We start from the raw sequence: 16,063 nt of genomic DNA, 5'->3' as shown, positions 1-16,063 counted from the left end.
ATCCAACAGTTGCAGAGATAAGAGCAGTTAGTGGATAAACATTAGTGCAGAGAGCCTCAGAAGGGGATTTCTCCTCCTGGGATTACCAAACAAGGTTACAAAGCATTAATCTCAAACCAGTAGGAAACAGGAAGGGTGGTGGGGAAGCACTTGGCACTGCTCAACACCACTCCCCCTCTCCACCCCCCCCAGCTTCCTGATCCTTTCCCCTTTGATTGGTGTATCACTCTGGGAGTTGTTTGCGGTGCCATTTGTGGTGCCCAGCGCTGGGAGTTGCCTAAGGATCAGTCCCTGATGATCTGAAAGAAATAGTAGAGGGACTGCAGTGAAAAATAAATTACAGGCACAAATGAGAGCAAGCTACTCTATCCCTCCAATAAATAATAAACCTCAGATTTACCTGGTGGTGCTCTAGTCACTGCTGGCCACTCCTTGTGCCCTGAGAGGAACTGCTGGACTGGATCAAGCCCAGTGTCCATCTACTATCCTGTCTCTGGTAGTTGCTAGCAGCAGGTGCTTGAGGAAGGGGTGAGATCCCCACAGCAGGCTGAGGTGGGGTAGTCTACCCCTCATGTTACCCACTGATCATGATGGAGTCCCTAGTCATGCCCTCTGGCCCTGCTCCCCACCCTACTGGCTCAAGGAGCAGAGGTGGTGGAAGGCACTGGGCTCTGCCTGGCTGAATCCTGTGTCTGAATCATAAGGGGAAGCCATGAGTTCATTGGAAATATGGGGCTGAGGCTACAGCTCCAGTTCACCCAAACTCCCATCAAAGTCACGAGGGTTTAGCTTTGAGGGTGTGCCCTACGCACAGGATCCAGCCCCACGACTGGTAACTTATAAAGCTCTGCCAGGCTTGTTTATCACCATTTTGTGGAGTTTAAAGTGCCTTACCTCGCAGCTGGAGCTGCCGGCTGGGATTGCTTCAGGAGCACGGACCTCTGGCTGCCCTTGTCCATGGTGCCCTCAGCATGCAGGGAGGAGATTTTCAGGGGCTGTCCTTGGGCAGGGTGGAGCCAGCTGTTGGAATAGTTTCTTGACTCTGAATGAGACCAGTTGGTCCACTGATGCATTGGGACTAGACCCAAAATCCATGGCTGGTCAGAAAGCGGCGACTCTGGAGAGCTGTGCGGGGAAGTGTGGGGTGGGGGGGGTCCCATCACTCACTGGGGGAAAAGCTGCGTGTGGGCAGGGTCCACCGATTTTACATGAGCTGGGTGTACAGCATGGGTGCTCTGAAGCACTGCAGGGAGTGATGGCGCCAGGGCCGGCACCAGCTTAACAAGCAGGTGCTTGGGGTGGCCAATGGAGAGGGGCGGTACCTGTGGCAATTCGGGGCCGGCAGGTCCCTCACTCCCTCTACGAGAGAAGGACCTGCCGCTGAACTGCCGCCGCCAATCGCGGCTTTTTTTTTTCCCAATTGCTGCCGCCGATTGCGATCGCGGCTTTTTTTGCTTGGGGCGGCAGAAATGCTGGAGCCGGCCCTGGATGGTGCTAGCAAACATGGCTGCTGCATGTCCCTCTGTCCTAGGGTCTGAAATTAATGGCTTGTCATTTTCAGCTGGCAAAACACCTTGTGTAGGCTGGGTAGAGGGGTAAGGTTTCAAGGCCACAGAACCAACCTTCCGGCTTATGTCACTGGCCTTTATTGCTGGCATTGAGCTACCCTGGCACTCGCTCCAGAATCCGAACCAGCAGTGAGGTTTCTCTGAGGGGTGGGAAGAGTCTAAGCTTGGGGCCGGTCACAGGCATGTGTGCTGAGTATTTGGGCCCTGAAGCACTGGAAGGGGTGGGGTACCTTGGGGAATAGGATCCCTCTGCAGCAGGTTATGTCACATTGGGTATGAAGGAAGGGCAGACCTGTTGTTGGGATTGGCCAGCAGAGCGTGGTGTTGAAAGATTGATCTGAGTTTATCTTGGACTAGGAAGGCACTGGGCTTGGGTTACAGCCCTTTCTGGTACTGACAGATAAGCCAACGGGGGTGTGTGTCTTGCCTCTTGTCATGTGTGCACACACACACACCCCTTTGTCTGCTACACAGGTGCACACATGTGTGCACAGCATGTTCGTGGGAGGGGGAGGATGGTGTGATACTGTGTGTGTGTGTGTGTGTGTGTGTGTGTGTGTGTGTGTGTGTGTGTGTGTGCGAGAGAGAGAATCCTGCTTGTGCATATTCTCTCTCTATCAGCAGGGCCATCCCTAGGGGGGTGCAGGACCCAGGACAAATCAGCCTCCCCGCTAGTCTCCTCCCTGTCCGCCCAGATCGCCCTCCCACCTGCCTGCTGCTCACCTCCTCACCCGCCTGCCTGCTGCTCGCCTCCCTGCTAGTCTCCTCGCTGTCTGCCCAGAGCACCCACCCCTCTGCCTGCCGCCTCCTCCTCCCCGTCTGTCCGGTGGATCCCTTCCCCGTCCACCCATCTGCTGCTCTCCTTCTCGGCGCCTGCCCGCCTGCCTCCTCACGCCCCTCTTCACCTGAATATTGGGGGGAAATGGTGTCCCGATCGAACATCGGTTGGGACAAAGGGCTAAATATCAGGACAGTTCCGATTTTATCAAAGTGCGCCCCCCCCTCCCACCCCCAAAGCATGGGGCCTGAGGCAGTTGCCCCAATTTGCCCCATCCAAGGGATGGCACTGATTATCAGTTACTTTTACAGAGGAACCAATGTCTGTTTCAGGTCCCATGCCCCATACCTAACTCATAGAGCCCTGATTCATGTATACCTGTTGGCCTGCAGTAGTAGATTATCAATAATGCTGAGGTGCTGCCCTAGAATGGTAGGAAGGGGCGTTTGTCCAGGTTTCCCGGCTTTCTGAGGCCTGGTCTACACTACGGGTTTAGGTCGACTTTAGCAGCGTTAAACCGAATTAAGCCTGGACACGTCCACACAACGAAGCCCTTTCTTTCGACTTAAAGGGTCCTTTAAACCGGTTTCTTTACACCACCTCCGACGAGGGGATTAGCGATAAAACCGGCCTTTGCGGGTCGGAATTGGGGTAGTGTGGACGGAATTCGACGTTATTGGCCTCCGGGAGCTATCCCACAGTGCTTCATTGTGACCGCTCTGGACAGCACTCTCAACTCAGATGCACTGACCAGGTAGACAGGAAAAGACCCGCGAATGTTTGAATTTCATTTCCTGTTTGCTCAGCGTGGAGAGCACAGGTGACCACGCAGAGCTCATCAGCACAGGTAACTGTGATGGAGTCCCAGGATCGCAAAAGAGCTCCAGCATGGACCAAACGGGATGTACGAGATCTGCTCGCCATATGGGGAGATGAAGCAGTGATAGCTGAACTCCGTAGCAGTAAAAGAAATGGAAAAGTATTAGAAAAGATCTCCAAGGCCATGAAGGACCGAGGCCATAACAGGGACACACAGCAGTGCCGCGTGAAAATTAAGGAGCTACGGCAAGCTTACCACAAAGCCAGAGAAGCAAACGGAAGGTCCGGGGCAGAGCCGCAAACTTGCCGCTACTACGCGGAGCTGCATGCGATCCTAGGGGGTGCAGCCACCACTACCCCAACCGTGTGCTATGACTCTCTCACTGGAGAAACACACAGGGAAGACGGTTCGGGGAACGAGGAAGATGAGGATGGAGGTACTGTAGGTAGCTCACAGCAGCAAGGAAGCGGAGAAACCGGTTTCCCCAACAGCCAGGATATGTTTGTGACCCTGGACCTGGAACCAGTAACCCCCGAACTCACCCAAGACCCTCAGGGCACACAGGAGACCTCTGGTGAGTGTAACTTTGTAAATATTTGTAAACATTACACAAAAAAAAGCAAGCGTGTTTAATGATTAATTTGCCCTGGCAATCGCGGCCAGTACATCTACTGGAAAAGTCTGTTAACGTGTATGGGGATGGAGCGGAAATCCTCCAGGGACATCTCCAGAAAGCTCTCCTTTATGTACTCCCAAAGCGTTTGCAAAAGGTTTCTGGGGAGGGATGCCTTATCCCGTCCGCCATGGTAGGACACTTTACCACGCCAGGCCAGTAGCACGTAGTCTGGAATCATTGCATAACAAAGCATGGCAGCGTATGGTCCCGGTGTTTGCTGGCATGCAGACAACATCCATTCCTTATCTCTCTTTGTTATCCTCAGGAGAGTGATATCATTCACGGTCACCTGGTTGAAATGGGGTGATTTTATTAAGGGGACATTCAGAGGCGCCCGTTCCTGCTCTTCTGAACAGAAATGTTCTCCGCTGTTAACCACGGGGTGGAGGGGAGCGGTGAAGTGATCATCCCAGAGAATCGTGTGTGTGTGTGTGTGTGGGGGGTGGTTTACTTGTGTTTGTGCCGCATGTTAACCGGGAAACCGCAGCCCCTCCTTTTACATTGAAAACCCATTTTAAATGGACAACCCAATTCATCCTTGATATGGGAAATGCGCTGCTGTTTGCAAGCTTTCCCGCATGTTAAGAAGGTTAAAAAAGCCAAAACACTGTGGCCTACCATGGCTGCCTGCAAGCCGAAATATGCGACCTTGTAATGAAAGAGTGTACCCATTGTTCTCTAAAATGTGTCTTTTTTAACCACCTCTCCCTTCTCCTCCACCAGCTGCAAAAGTTTCTCCTTCGCAGAGGCTCGTGAACATTAGAAAGAGAAAACGTAGGACGAGGGACGATATGTTCACGGAGCTGCAGATGTCCTCCCACGCTGATAGAGCACAGCAGAATGCGTGGAGGCAGTCAATGTCGGAGATGAGAAAAGCCCAATATGAACGAGAGGAGAGGTGGCGGGCTGAATGGCGGGATGAAAAGAGCAAGTGGCGGGCTGAAGACGATAGGTGGCGTCAGCTTGCAGACAGACGGCAAGAGGCAATGCTCCGTCTGCTGGAGCATCAAACTGATATGCTCGAGCGTATGGTTGAGCTGCAGGAAAGGCAGCAGGAGCAGAGACCGCCGCTACAGCCCCTGTGTAACCAACAGCCCTCCTCCCCAAGTTCCATAGCCTTCTCACCAAGACGCCCAAGAACACGGTGGGGGGGCCTCCGTCCACCCAGTCACTCCACCCCAGATGATCGCCCAAGCATCAGAAGGCTGGCCTTCAATAAGAGTTAAAGTTTTAAAATGCAGTGTGTCCTTTTCCATCCCTCCTCCCCCACCCATCCCAGGCTACCTTGGCAATTATCCCCCTACTTCTGTGAGGAACTAATAAAGAATGCATGAATGTGAAAAAACAATGACTTTATTGCCTCTGCAAGCGGTGCTCGAATTGGGGAGGGGAGGGTGGGGTGGGGTGGTTGGTTTACAGGGAAGTAGAGTGAACCGGGTTGGGGGGGGTGGTTTGGAGGGTTCATCAAGGAGAAACAAACAGAAGTTTCACACAGTAGCCTGGCCAGTCACAAAACTCGTTTTCAAAGCTTCTCTGATGCGCACCGCGCCCTGCTGTGCTCCTCTAACCGCCCTGGTGTCTGGCTGCGCGTAATCAGCGGCCAGGCGAGTTGCCTCAACCTCCCACCCCACCATAAAGGTCTCCCCCTTACTCTCACAGATATTGTGGAGCGCACAGCAAGCAGCAATAACAATGGGGATATTCTTTTCGCTGAGGTCTGAGCGAGTCAGTAAGCTGCGCCAGCACGCTTTTAAACGTCCAAATGCACATTCCACCACCATTCGGCACTTGCTCAGCCTGTAGTTGAACAGGTCCTGACTCCTGTCCAGGCTGCCTGTGTACGGCTTCATGAGCCATGGCATTAAGGGGTAGGTTGGGTCCCCAAGGATCACGATAGGCATTTCAACATCCCCAACGGTCATTTTCTGGTCCGGGAAGAAAGTCCCTTCCTCCAGCTTTCGAAACAGAGCAGAGTTCCTGAAGACGCGAGCATCATGTACCTTTCCCGGCCATCCCACGTTGATGTTGGTGAAACGTCCCTTGTGATCCACCAGGGCTTGCAGCAGCATTGAAAAGTACCCCTTGCGGTTTACGTAGTCGGTGGCTTGGTGCTCCGGTGACAAGATAGGGATATGGGTTCCGTCTATGGCCCCGCCACAGTTTGGGAATCCCATTTCAGCAAAACCATCCACTATTGACTGCACGTTGCCCAGAGTCACTACCCTTGCTATCACCAGGTCTTTCATTGCCCTGGCAAATTGGATCACAGCAGCCCCCACCGTAGATTTGCCCACTCCAAATTGATTCCCGACTGACCGGTAGCTGTCTGGCGTTGCAAGCTTCCACAGGGCTATCGCCACTCGCTTCTCAACTGTGAGGGCTGCTCTCATCTTGGTATCCTGGTGTTTCAGGGCAGGGGAAAGCAAGTCACAAAGTTCCATGAAAGTGCCCTTACGCATGCGAAAGTTTCGCAGCCACTGGGAATCGTCCCATACCTGCAGCACGATGCGATCCCACCAGTCTGTGCTTGTTTCCCGGGCCCAGAATCGGCGTTCCACGGCATGAACCTGCCCCAGTGACACCATGATTTCCACATTGCTGGGGCCTGTGCCTTGTGAGAGGTCTATGTCCATGTCAATTTCCTCATCACTCTCGTCGCCGCGCTGCAATCGCCTCCTTGGCTGGTCCGGGTTTCACCTTGGCATGTCCTGGCTCTGCATATACTCCAGGACAATGCGCGTGGTGTTCATAGTGCTCATAATTGCCGCGGTGATCTGAGCGGGCTCCATGATCCCAGTGCTAGCTATGGCGCCTGGTCAGAAAAAAGGCGCAAAAGTAGTATCTGATGGACCAGGAGAAGGAGGGAGGGCGGGAGGGAGGGAGGGCCGAGTGACGACATGGCGTACAGGAACAGGGAGAAACACGAACAACTGTCACACAGAATGGTCCCCCCAAAGATTAAACTGAAAACCCTGGGCTTAGCAGGCCATTGATTTCACGGAGGAAGGGGAAGCAAATGAATACAGAACAAATCTATTTTTTACATCTTAAGCTGGCAGCCGACGGTGCAGCATGAGTGATAGCCTCTCCAGTACGATGATGATGGATACCAGTCATAATATACCATCGTCTGCCAAAAGGCAAGGGGCTGCTGCTGTGTAGCAATGCAGCCCCACGTCTGCCAGCCCCACGTCCGCCAGCACCCAGCATCACCCTCGGCCTCTTCTGGGTGCTTAGCAGACAATACTGGGCAATTGGCAGAAAATAGTATACTACGACTGGTAGCCATCATCATCGAAACATGTCTGCCCAGGTGGCCATGATTGACAGCCACTCCAGTATGACGACGATGGGTACCAGTCATAATATACCATCGCCTACCAAAGGGCAAGGGGCTGGTGCAATGCAGCCCTACGGCTGCCAGCCCCACGGCTATCACTCATGCTACACCGTCTACAGCTGCTGCTGTGTAGCAATGCAGTCCCACGTCTGCCGGCACCCAGAGGACATATGGTGACGGTGAGCTCAGCTGAGCTGAGCGGGCTCCATGCTTGCCGTGGTATGTTGTCTGCACAGGTAACCCAGGTAAAAAGGCGCGAATCTATTGTCTGCCGTTGCTGTGACGGGGGGGGGAGGGGCCTGACGACATGTACCCAGAACCGCCCGCGACACTGTTTTGCATCATCCGGGCATTGGGATCTCAACCCAGAATTCCAAGGGGCGGAGGAGACTGCGGGAACTGTGGGATAGCTGTGGGATAGCTACCCATAGTGCAATGCTCCGGAAGTCGACGCTAGCCTCGTACTGTGGACGCGGTCCGCCGACTAGAGCACCTAGAGCATTTTATGTGTGGACACACACAATCGGCTGTATACAACCGATTTCAATAAAACCGGCTTCTATAAATTCGAACTAATTTCATAGTGTAGACATACCCTGAGAGTAATGGCAGCCCTGTGAAGAGGGCTTTCTCCAGGCACATATTAGATATTGGTCCCTAATCAAGTGGGTCTAACAGGAAATACCATCTCGTCCCTCCTATGTGCTTGTACCGTCATTGGCCTTAAGTCATAATCCCTGACCTGTGGGAAATTCTTTCCCAATCCCACATATGGCAATTGGTTAGACCCTGAGTCTGTGAGCAAGAACCAGCCAGGCAAGCCCCTGAGAGACAGAATACTAGGTGCCACCTCAGAGCCCCACCCCATCCAATGTCCCTTTGCCAGTTATGGCTGTACATAATACTTGAGAAGGAAATAAAAAAAAAAAACCCTGCCATGATACATTTGGGGAGAAATTCCAATTCATGCTTCAGGGTTTAATTGAAACCCTGAAGCATGAGCTTTTAGGAACACAAGACACTTGTTGCTTGTTCCATTTGCTATACATGGAGATCAGCCAGAGACCATGACCCTGAATTACTTTTATTTTAGTTTAAGGAAAACAACAATGAAAAGGCAAGTCAGCAGGAGAGAGCACTGTGTGTGTGTGTGTGTGTGTGTTTTCGTCTTCTCTGTAACATGCTGCAGCATCGCTGACTCAGGGCATGACTACACTAAAACTTTGGCCAATGCAAGTTATGGCGGCATAAAGCTGTCGCAGTTTGTATATCACTTGGGTACGTGCATACTGGGCTTCTGGCATTGGCGATGTGTGTACTCACCAGGAGTGCTTCTATCGATGCACAGTGCAGTGCACCATGGGTAGGTATCTCACTGTGCAACTCATCGTCCAGCGCACCATGTTTTGGGAAGTTCTGGTGATACATGCTGGGGCAGAAATGAGTCACGCAGGGGGTGACTGGTACTGTAGGGTCAAGTTCCCATAATGCAACTTTCTCAGCCCCATAATGCCATCTCTATCTCATGTCTTTTGCACCGAATTTGAATATCCCATGAATCCAAGCAGGACTAGTCGCTGTCCATCATCTCTGACAGAAGCATGGAGCCTGCACAGCTCTGCACTATGATGAGCATTGCAAACACAGGGTGCACGATCCACTGGTAGTTGCAGCACCACAACAAGAGCCATGGGGAACATGATAATTTCCTTGAGGGCGGACTGCTGTGGGACATAGCAAGAACCAGTTCAAGATTTTTGGTGGTGGTCATGAAGCAGCTGCAAATCATGGAGCACCACTTATGTGCCTGAGAAATGAGCTCTGACATTGTAATGCAGGCTTGGGATGACGAGCAGTGGCTGCAGAACTTTTGGATGTGCAAAGCCACATGAGCAGCGTGTGAGCCGCCTGTTTGGGGAGACTGGCCCCTGCCCCCTCCCGTTCTGCCCAATGCCCCACACCTTCCCTGCCTCTTCTACCCCCCTTCCCCGCCAGAGCCCAGACCCCCTCCAACTGCAGCTGCTGGTCCCCCAGCCCCGGGGTGCCCGAACACCCCTAGCCCCGGAGCACTGGGCGGGCGGTGTGGCCCCAGTGCCCCCAAGCCCAGTACTCCCAGCCCCGGAGTGCTAGGCAGCACAAGCACTGGCCCCAGCCACCCCGAGTCCCAGCCCCAGCCTGGGCCACAGGGGAAGAGCAGGAAGCAGGAGGGGTCTGGAGGCGGAGCATAGGTGGGGCCACACCTCGCTGTATGGGGAGGCTCAGCCTCTTGTGGCTTGTGAGGCCTACCACCCATGCAAGGCCACATTCCTGGATCTGTGTGCAGAACTCACCCCGGCCCTCCTGCACAGGGACACCAGAATGAGATCTGCACCGACAGTGGAGATGCTAGTGGCAGTCGCATGTGTCAACTTGCAATATCGTATTTCTACCAGTCAATGGGAAATCATTTTGGAGTTGGAAAATCCACTGTGGTGGCTGTTGTCATACAAGTATGCAGAGCCATTCATCATCTCCAGCTTTGCAGGACTGTGACTCTCGGCAACATGCAAGACATAATGAAGGGATTTGCAGCAATGGGGTTCCCAAACTGTGGTGGGGTGATAGATGGCACACATATCCCTATTTTGGCACCAGCCCACCTTGCCAAAGAATATACCAACAGAAATGGCTACTTTTTGATGGTTTTGCAAGCATTGATGGATCACCGGGGACATTTCACTGACATCAGCATTGGCTGGTCAGAGAAGGTGCATAATGCTTGCATCTTTAAGAACACAGGACTGTTCAGAAATCTACAAGTAGGGACTTTCTTTCCTGACCACTGGATTACGATGGACAATGTTGAAATGCTAATAGTGATCCTGGAGGACCCAGCCTACTCCTTACTCCTCTGGCTCATGAAGCCGTACACTGATCACCTCAACAGCACCAAGGAGCAATTTAACTATTGGCTCAGCAAATGCAAAATGATAGTTGAATGTGCTTTTGGTAGATTGAAGGGATGCTGACGTTGTTTACTCACAAGCTTGGATCTCAATGAGAAAAATATCCCAATCGCTGTAGCTGCCTGCTGTGTTGTGCATAATATCTGTGAGGCAAAGGGGGAAAAGTTGCTGACGTGGTGGAGGTGGAGTGTCTGTCTGCTGAGTTTGAACAGCCAGGCACAAGGGCTATCAGAAAAGCTCAATGTGGAGTTGTACAGCTCAGGAAGGCTTTGAAAGAGCACTTTAACAGCAAGCTGCAGTAACGTGTTGTGATGGGCTGTGCTCTAACTGGCCCTGTACTTTGGGGCTCTGTTAGGAATTGTGTAGTGCTTGGTGCACATTTCTGAGTGTAGCACTGACAATGCACCTATTAGTTTTGTGGTGCATGCTGTACATTAATGGTTAGTAGCAATTGGACATCAAACATAGTGAATGTCAGTGAAAATGAGGTAGGATCAGAGGGTAAAATAGGGAAAGAACAAGTTAAAAATTACTTAGACAAATTAGATGTCTTCAAATCACCAGGGCCTGATGAAATACATCCTAGATTACTTAAGGAGCTGACTGAGGAGATATGTGAGCCATTAGCGATTATCTTTGAAAAGTCATGGAAAATGGGAGAGAATCCAGAAGACTGGAAAAGGGCAAATATAGTGCCCATCTATAAAAAGGGAAATAAGGACAACCTGGGGAATTACAGACCAGCCAGTTTAACTTCAGTATCCAGAAAGATAATGGAGCAAATAATTAAGCAATCAATTTGCAAACACCTAAAAGATAATAAGGTGATAAATAACTGTCAGCATGGATTTGTCAAGAACAAGTCATGTCAAACCAACCTAATAGCTTTCTTTGACAGGGTAACAAGCCTTGTGGATAGGGGGAAGCAGTAGATGTGGCATAGCTTGACTTTAGTAAGGCTTTTGATACTGTCTTGCATGCCCTTCTCATAAACAAGCTAGGGAAATACAGCCTAGATGGAGCTATTATAACGTGGGTGTATAAGTGGTTGGAAAACTGTTTCCAGAGAGTAGTTATCAGTGGTTCACAGTCAAACTGGAAGGGCATGTTGAGTGGGGTCCTGCAGGGATCAGTTCTGGGTCTGGTTCTGTTCAATGTCTTCATCAATTATTTAGAAAATGACAGAGAGAGTACACTTATAAAGTTTGCAGACAATACTAAGCTGGGAGTGGTTGCAAGTGCTTTGGAGGATGGGATTAAAATTCAAAATGATCTGGACTAACTGGAGAAGTGGTCTGAATAGTATGAAGTTCAGTAAGGACAAATTGCAAAGTCCTCCACTTAGGAAGGAACAATCATTTGCACACATACAAAATAGGAAATGACTGCCTAGGAAGGAGTATTATAGAAAGGGATCTGGGGAGCAAAGTGGATCACAATCTAAATAAGAGTCAATAGTGTAAGACTGTGGCAAAAAAAGCAAACATCATTCTGGGATGTATTAGCAGGAGTGCTATTAGCAAGACACAATAAATAATTCTTCCGCTCTACTCTGCGCTGATTAGGCCTCAACTGGAATATTGTGTCCAGTTCTGGATGCCACATTTCAGGAAAGATGTGGACAAATTGGAGAAAGTCCAGAGAAAAGCAACAAAAATGAGTAAAGGTCTAGAAAACATGGCCTATGAGGGAAGATTGAAAAAATTGGGTTTGTTTAATCTGGAGAGGAGAAGACTGAGAGGGGACATGATAACAGTTTTCAAGTACATAGAGGGAGGAGGGAGAAGAATTGTTCTTTTTAACCTCTGACAATAGGACAAGAGGCAATGGACTTAAATTGCAGCAGGGGCGGTTTAGGTTGGACATCAGGAAAAACTTCCTAACTGTCCATCATTGGAGATTTTTAAGAGCAGAATGGACAAACACCTGCCAGGGATGATCTAGATAATACATAGTCCTGCCACGAGTGCAGAGGAATGGACTAGATGACCTTGCGAGGTCCCTTCCAGTCCTATGGTTCTATGATTATCACACTGTGTTTGTCATTGATCCTCTGAGTTGCATCACATTGTACAGTACCAATAATTGGGTACTTTTACTACTGCCAGGCATCCTGAAGCATATGTTGGGAACTAATAAAGAAGAATTATTTCCCAAACAACACAGTTTTATTGAATGATGAAAACACTTCAAAAAACATGTTGTGCTAGTTAAAAGCAAATACGTCAAAACCTTAATAAATTTATGGAAAATGGCTTAAAGAAGAGGAAGGAACATTCTTGTCCGTTTTAGCTACTCATACATCAACCGTGGTTCTCCCAGGTCAGTGTATGTGAAGCTGTGCTTGTCCTTACTGTCTCCTGGAGTGGAGTGGTAGGAGTAGGGCTTGCAGCCCCTGATGACATGTGGAATATTTGAGTGGGGTGATGTAGGGAGGCACTAGACTGGAGTTCTCCATGGACTGCAAAGGGAAGCTAACCTGGGATCAGGGCTGTCCCTAGCTATTCTGGGGCCCTACGCAGCCCCCCCCCCCCACAGCCCAGGCCATCGTGGGGGGGGGGGGGGCCTGGCTTGGGGACAAGGGGGAACCACCCCCCAGCACTCACCGGCGGCACAGCTAGGGCCGGGCCGCGGCACTTCCCACTGCCGGTGAGTGCAGGCCCAGCCCTGCTGCAGTCCTCAGGGGCGGAGCTGGGGCGGGGAAGGAGCAGGGTAAGGAAGGGGTGGAGCAGGGGAGGCGGATTTGGGGAAGGGGTGGAGTGAGGGCAAGGCTGGGGCGGGGGCCATGGGGAAGAGGTGGAGCAGGGGATGGAGCAGCACGCAGCTGTGCAAGGCACCAGGAAATTTGGTGCCCCCAATTTCCTGGTGCCCTATGCAGCTGCGTACTTTGCATATGGGTAGAGATGGCCCTGCCTGGAATTGCTGGACCTGTAGGTCCTCAAGAGTCTGCTGCCTCTGTGTTTGCTGCCAGAGAAGCGCCATTATGTCCTGGTGCATCTCCCTTTCCTTTTCCTGCTGGGACTCCTGGGCCGCTCTCCTGTCTGCTCTTTCCCTCTCCATACAGCTGCAATATTCACCCACCAGGCCCTCTGCTCACGGTCCAATGCCGCACTGGCTTGCGAGCTCTTTCAGAACGTGTCATCCCGAGTCCTCTTCTCTCTCATCTGTATCTGAGGCATTCTGTGGGTGTGGATAGGGAACTCTTCAAGGCTGCAATGGCAGCAGCTGCAGATAAAACACCCAGCGGCAGAGGTACCATTGTCAGTATAGTCACAATGGAGAGTGACAGTTAAGGTTCAGAACTCCCTTCCCTTGCTCCCCTGAAGTTTTAAATAAGACATGCCCATTGACATGTCTACTTTGGAGTCCTTGTGCCTGGCACCACTTAGCACCAGCCATTACCTCTTCTATGAAAAGTCAATAGCTGTGTCCTGTTAAATTGAAAGGCACCAGCAGTACATCATTGAAATGGGAAATACATTCACACATAGGTGGCGACTCAGTGGGTGCTCTGGGGCTGGAGCACCAACAGAAAAAATTAGCGGGTGCTTAGCACCCACCAGCAGCCCAGCTCTCCCCTCCCCACTCCCCACAGCGCCTCTCGCTCGATTGGCTGTTTGCCTCCCCGGCCTTTGGATAGGCCTGCTGCAGTTCCTTCACTTTCACGCGCCACTGCTGCTGGTCCCTGTCATAGCCCGTCTCCTGCAGCCCTCATGCAATCTGCTCGTAGCTGTTAATGTTTCTATGGCTGGTCCCTAGCACAGCATCTTCTCCTCACAGGCCCAGGAGATCCAACATCTACTGTCTACTCCAGGCCAGAGCATGTATGGAGCGTGAAGCGGGCATGGTAAGCTGGGTGGCTGCATACAACACAGGAGAGCTGCTAGGTGTGCTTGCCACGCTGGACAATCAGGAAAAGGCATTAAAAAAATTCATGCGGTTTTAAAGTGTATGGGGGGAGGGGGCTTCCAGTCTACATGAGCCCTGGGCAGTGGAGTTCACAGTTGTGACCAGAGTGGTCAGTGCCGGGCATTGTGAAAGAGCTGCTGGAGGACTGTTAGGGTCAACATAAGTAACACAGTGTCTATACTCGCACTGCATTGATCTCAGAACATCAACCATGGCTCAATCCCACTCAGGGAATGGTGTTATTGCGTCGCCGTAACGGGGCGCTTACATTGGTGGGAGACACATGTAAGTGTAGACACGTGCACAAGTAAGTTGGTGCAAGGTAGCTTATGTTGATTTAACTTTGTAGTGTAGACTACTCTACCAAGTTAAGTGTAGAAACCAAAGGTGGTGGGTAGCATAGGCTGGGGAAGGCTGTGCCTCCCCAAACAGCCTGGTGTGGCCCCGCCCACATTCTGCTCCCAGGCCTCCTCCTGCCTGTTTCCAGTTCCCTTCCTGCTCTTCCATGGTGGAGAGCCTGGGGCAGGCTGGGCCTGGTGCTCACAAGGCCCGGGGCTGGAGGGGGCTGGGGCCACACCTCTAGCCCAGCACTGGGGTTGAAGGTGCTGGGACTGTGCCTCCTGCCCAGTGCTGGGGTTGGGGGGTGCTCCAGCTGCCCTGCCTGCCCGGCACACTGGGGCTGGGGGCACTCCGGGCCTGGGATTGGGGATGCACGGGGGGGCCGGTGCCCACAGGGTGTGTGCTTGTGCTTTGGGCTCTGGCGGGGAGGGACGCGGCCTCTTGGTAGCCTCCCCCAACGGCTCATTCACCGGCCGCCCATAGTAGCAACATAAAAGTGCAGAGCACTTAAAACAAAGACATGACGGTTGTATTGCTACATGTACAACGCTACTCTTTAAGCCCTAATATTTTTCCTCCTTCTTTTACAAGGCGATAATCTGACTCCCAAGTGGATACATGCTTGTTCTCTGATTGAATTTTCATTTTTTACTGCTAGTAAAGGTAACCTCAGTGAAAACTGGGCAGGGGGCTTCCTGGTAAAGTGCCTTTAATCATCTCAACAGTCTTTCAGCTTGCTCAGAAAATGTTTTATGGCCAGCACAGAACTGCTTACCATGTTGGAACAGCGTGAGCAGTACAGACATACAACTTAAAAGGGAGGGGGGTGTGTGTGTGTTTTGGAGAGACAAGGTGGGGAAGCTGTAAATCTTTTGATTTGGTTTTTGCAAAGGCCAGCCTTGAGTTCCTGGGCACTGAAAATACTAGGCCCAATATTTATACCAACTGTGTTGTTCTGTAACGATTCAGGGGGTGGCCATAACTAGTTTGCTGCTGATTTGGAGTGCTGTCAGATGTGGTTTTGTATGAGATTTAAAAAAAAAAGAAATTCTGACTAATATGATTATTGGTTGCAGCTCAGTAACCTGGCTGCCTAATTGTGTGTGTTTCTATGGAAATAACTGGGTGGGGGCCTATGACATTTTGGATTCAAAGCTTAAAACAAAACCTAGGAGCAGGTGGCAATGTGGTGTTTGGATTCATTCTCTGGCCACTGTTCAGCCACCCACAGAGAAAGACATTATTGGAGTACAAACTAGAGCTACGTCGCATCTTTAGTTACTGCAGGAAACAATCTGGGAAGAAACTCTGCTTTGCAACTGACCAGGGCTTTGGCACAACTGGAAAAGATTGCAGCTGGGGGTATGTCTGGGGTCAGGAGCGGGGATGAAGCTGCAGTCAGAGGCCGAGGCTGAGGGCAGGAGTGGAGCCACAGCTGGGACCCGGGCCAGGTGTAGAGCTGTGCCAAGGCTGGGGACAGGGCTAGGCGCAAGGCCGGGAGCTGGGGCCATGGCTGGGGGTGGGGCCAGAGCTGGGTGGGGACTGGCCCAGGCCCGATGCATCCTCCCCCCCAAAAGTTCCTTCATGCCCCAGCACACCCCATAGTTTGGGGACCTCTGATTTAGAGACAGTTCCCCTGCTTGAAGTGGATGGGGAGGCGGCAGCAGCAGCTCTGTGCGTGCTTCCCG

This window comes from Chrysemys picta, chromosome 1 (assembly GCF_011386835.1).
Source record: "Chrysemys picta bellii isolate R12L10 chromosome 1, ASM1138683v2, whole genome shotgun sequence".
NCBI lineage: Eukaryota > Metazoa > Chordata > Testudines > Emydidae > Chrysemys > Chrysemys picta.
Note: the sequence above shows the minus strand (reverse complement) of the source record.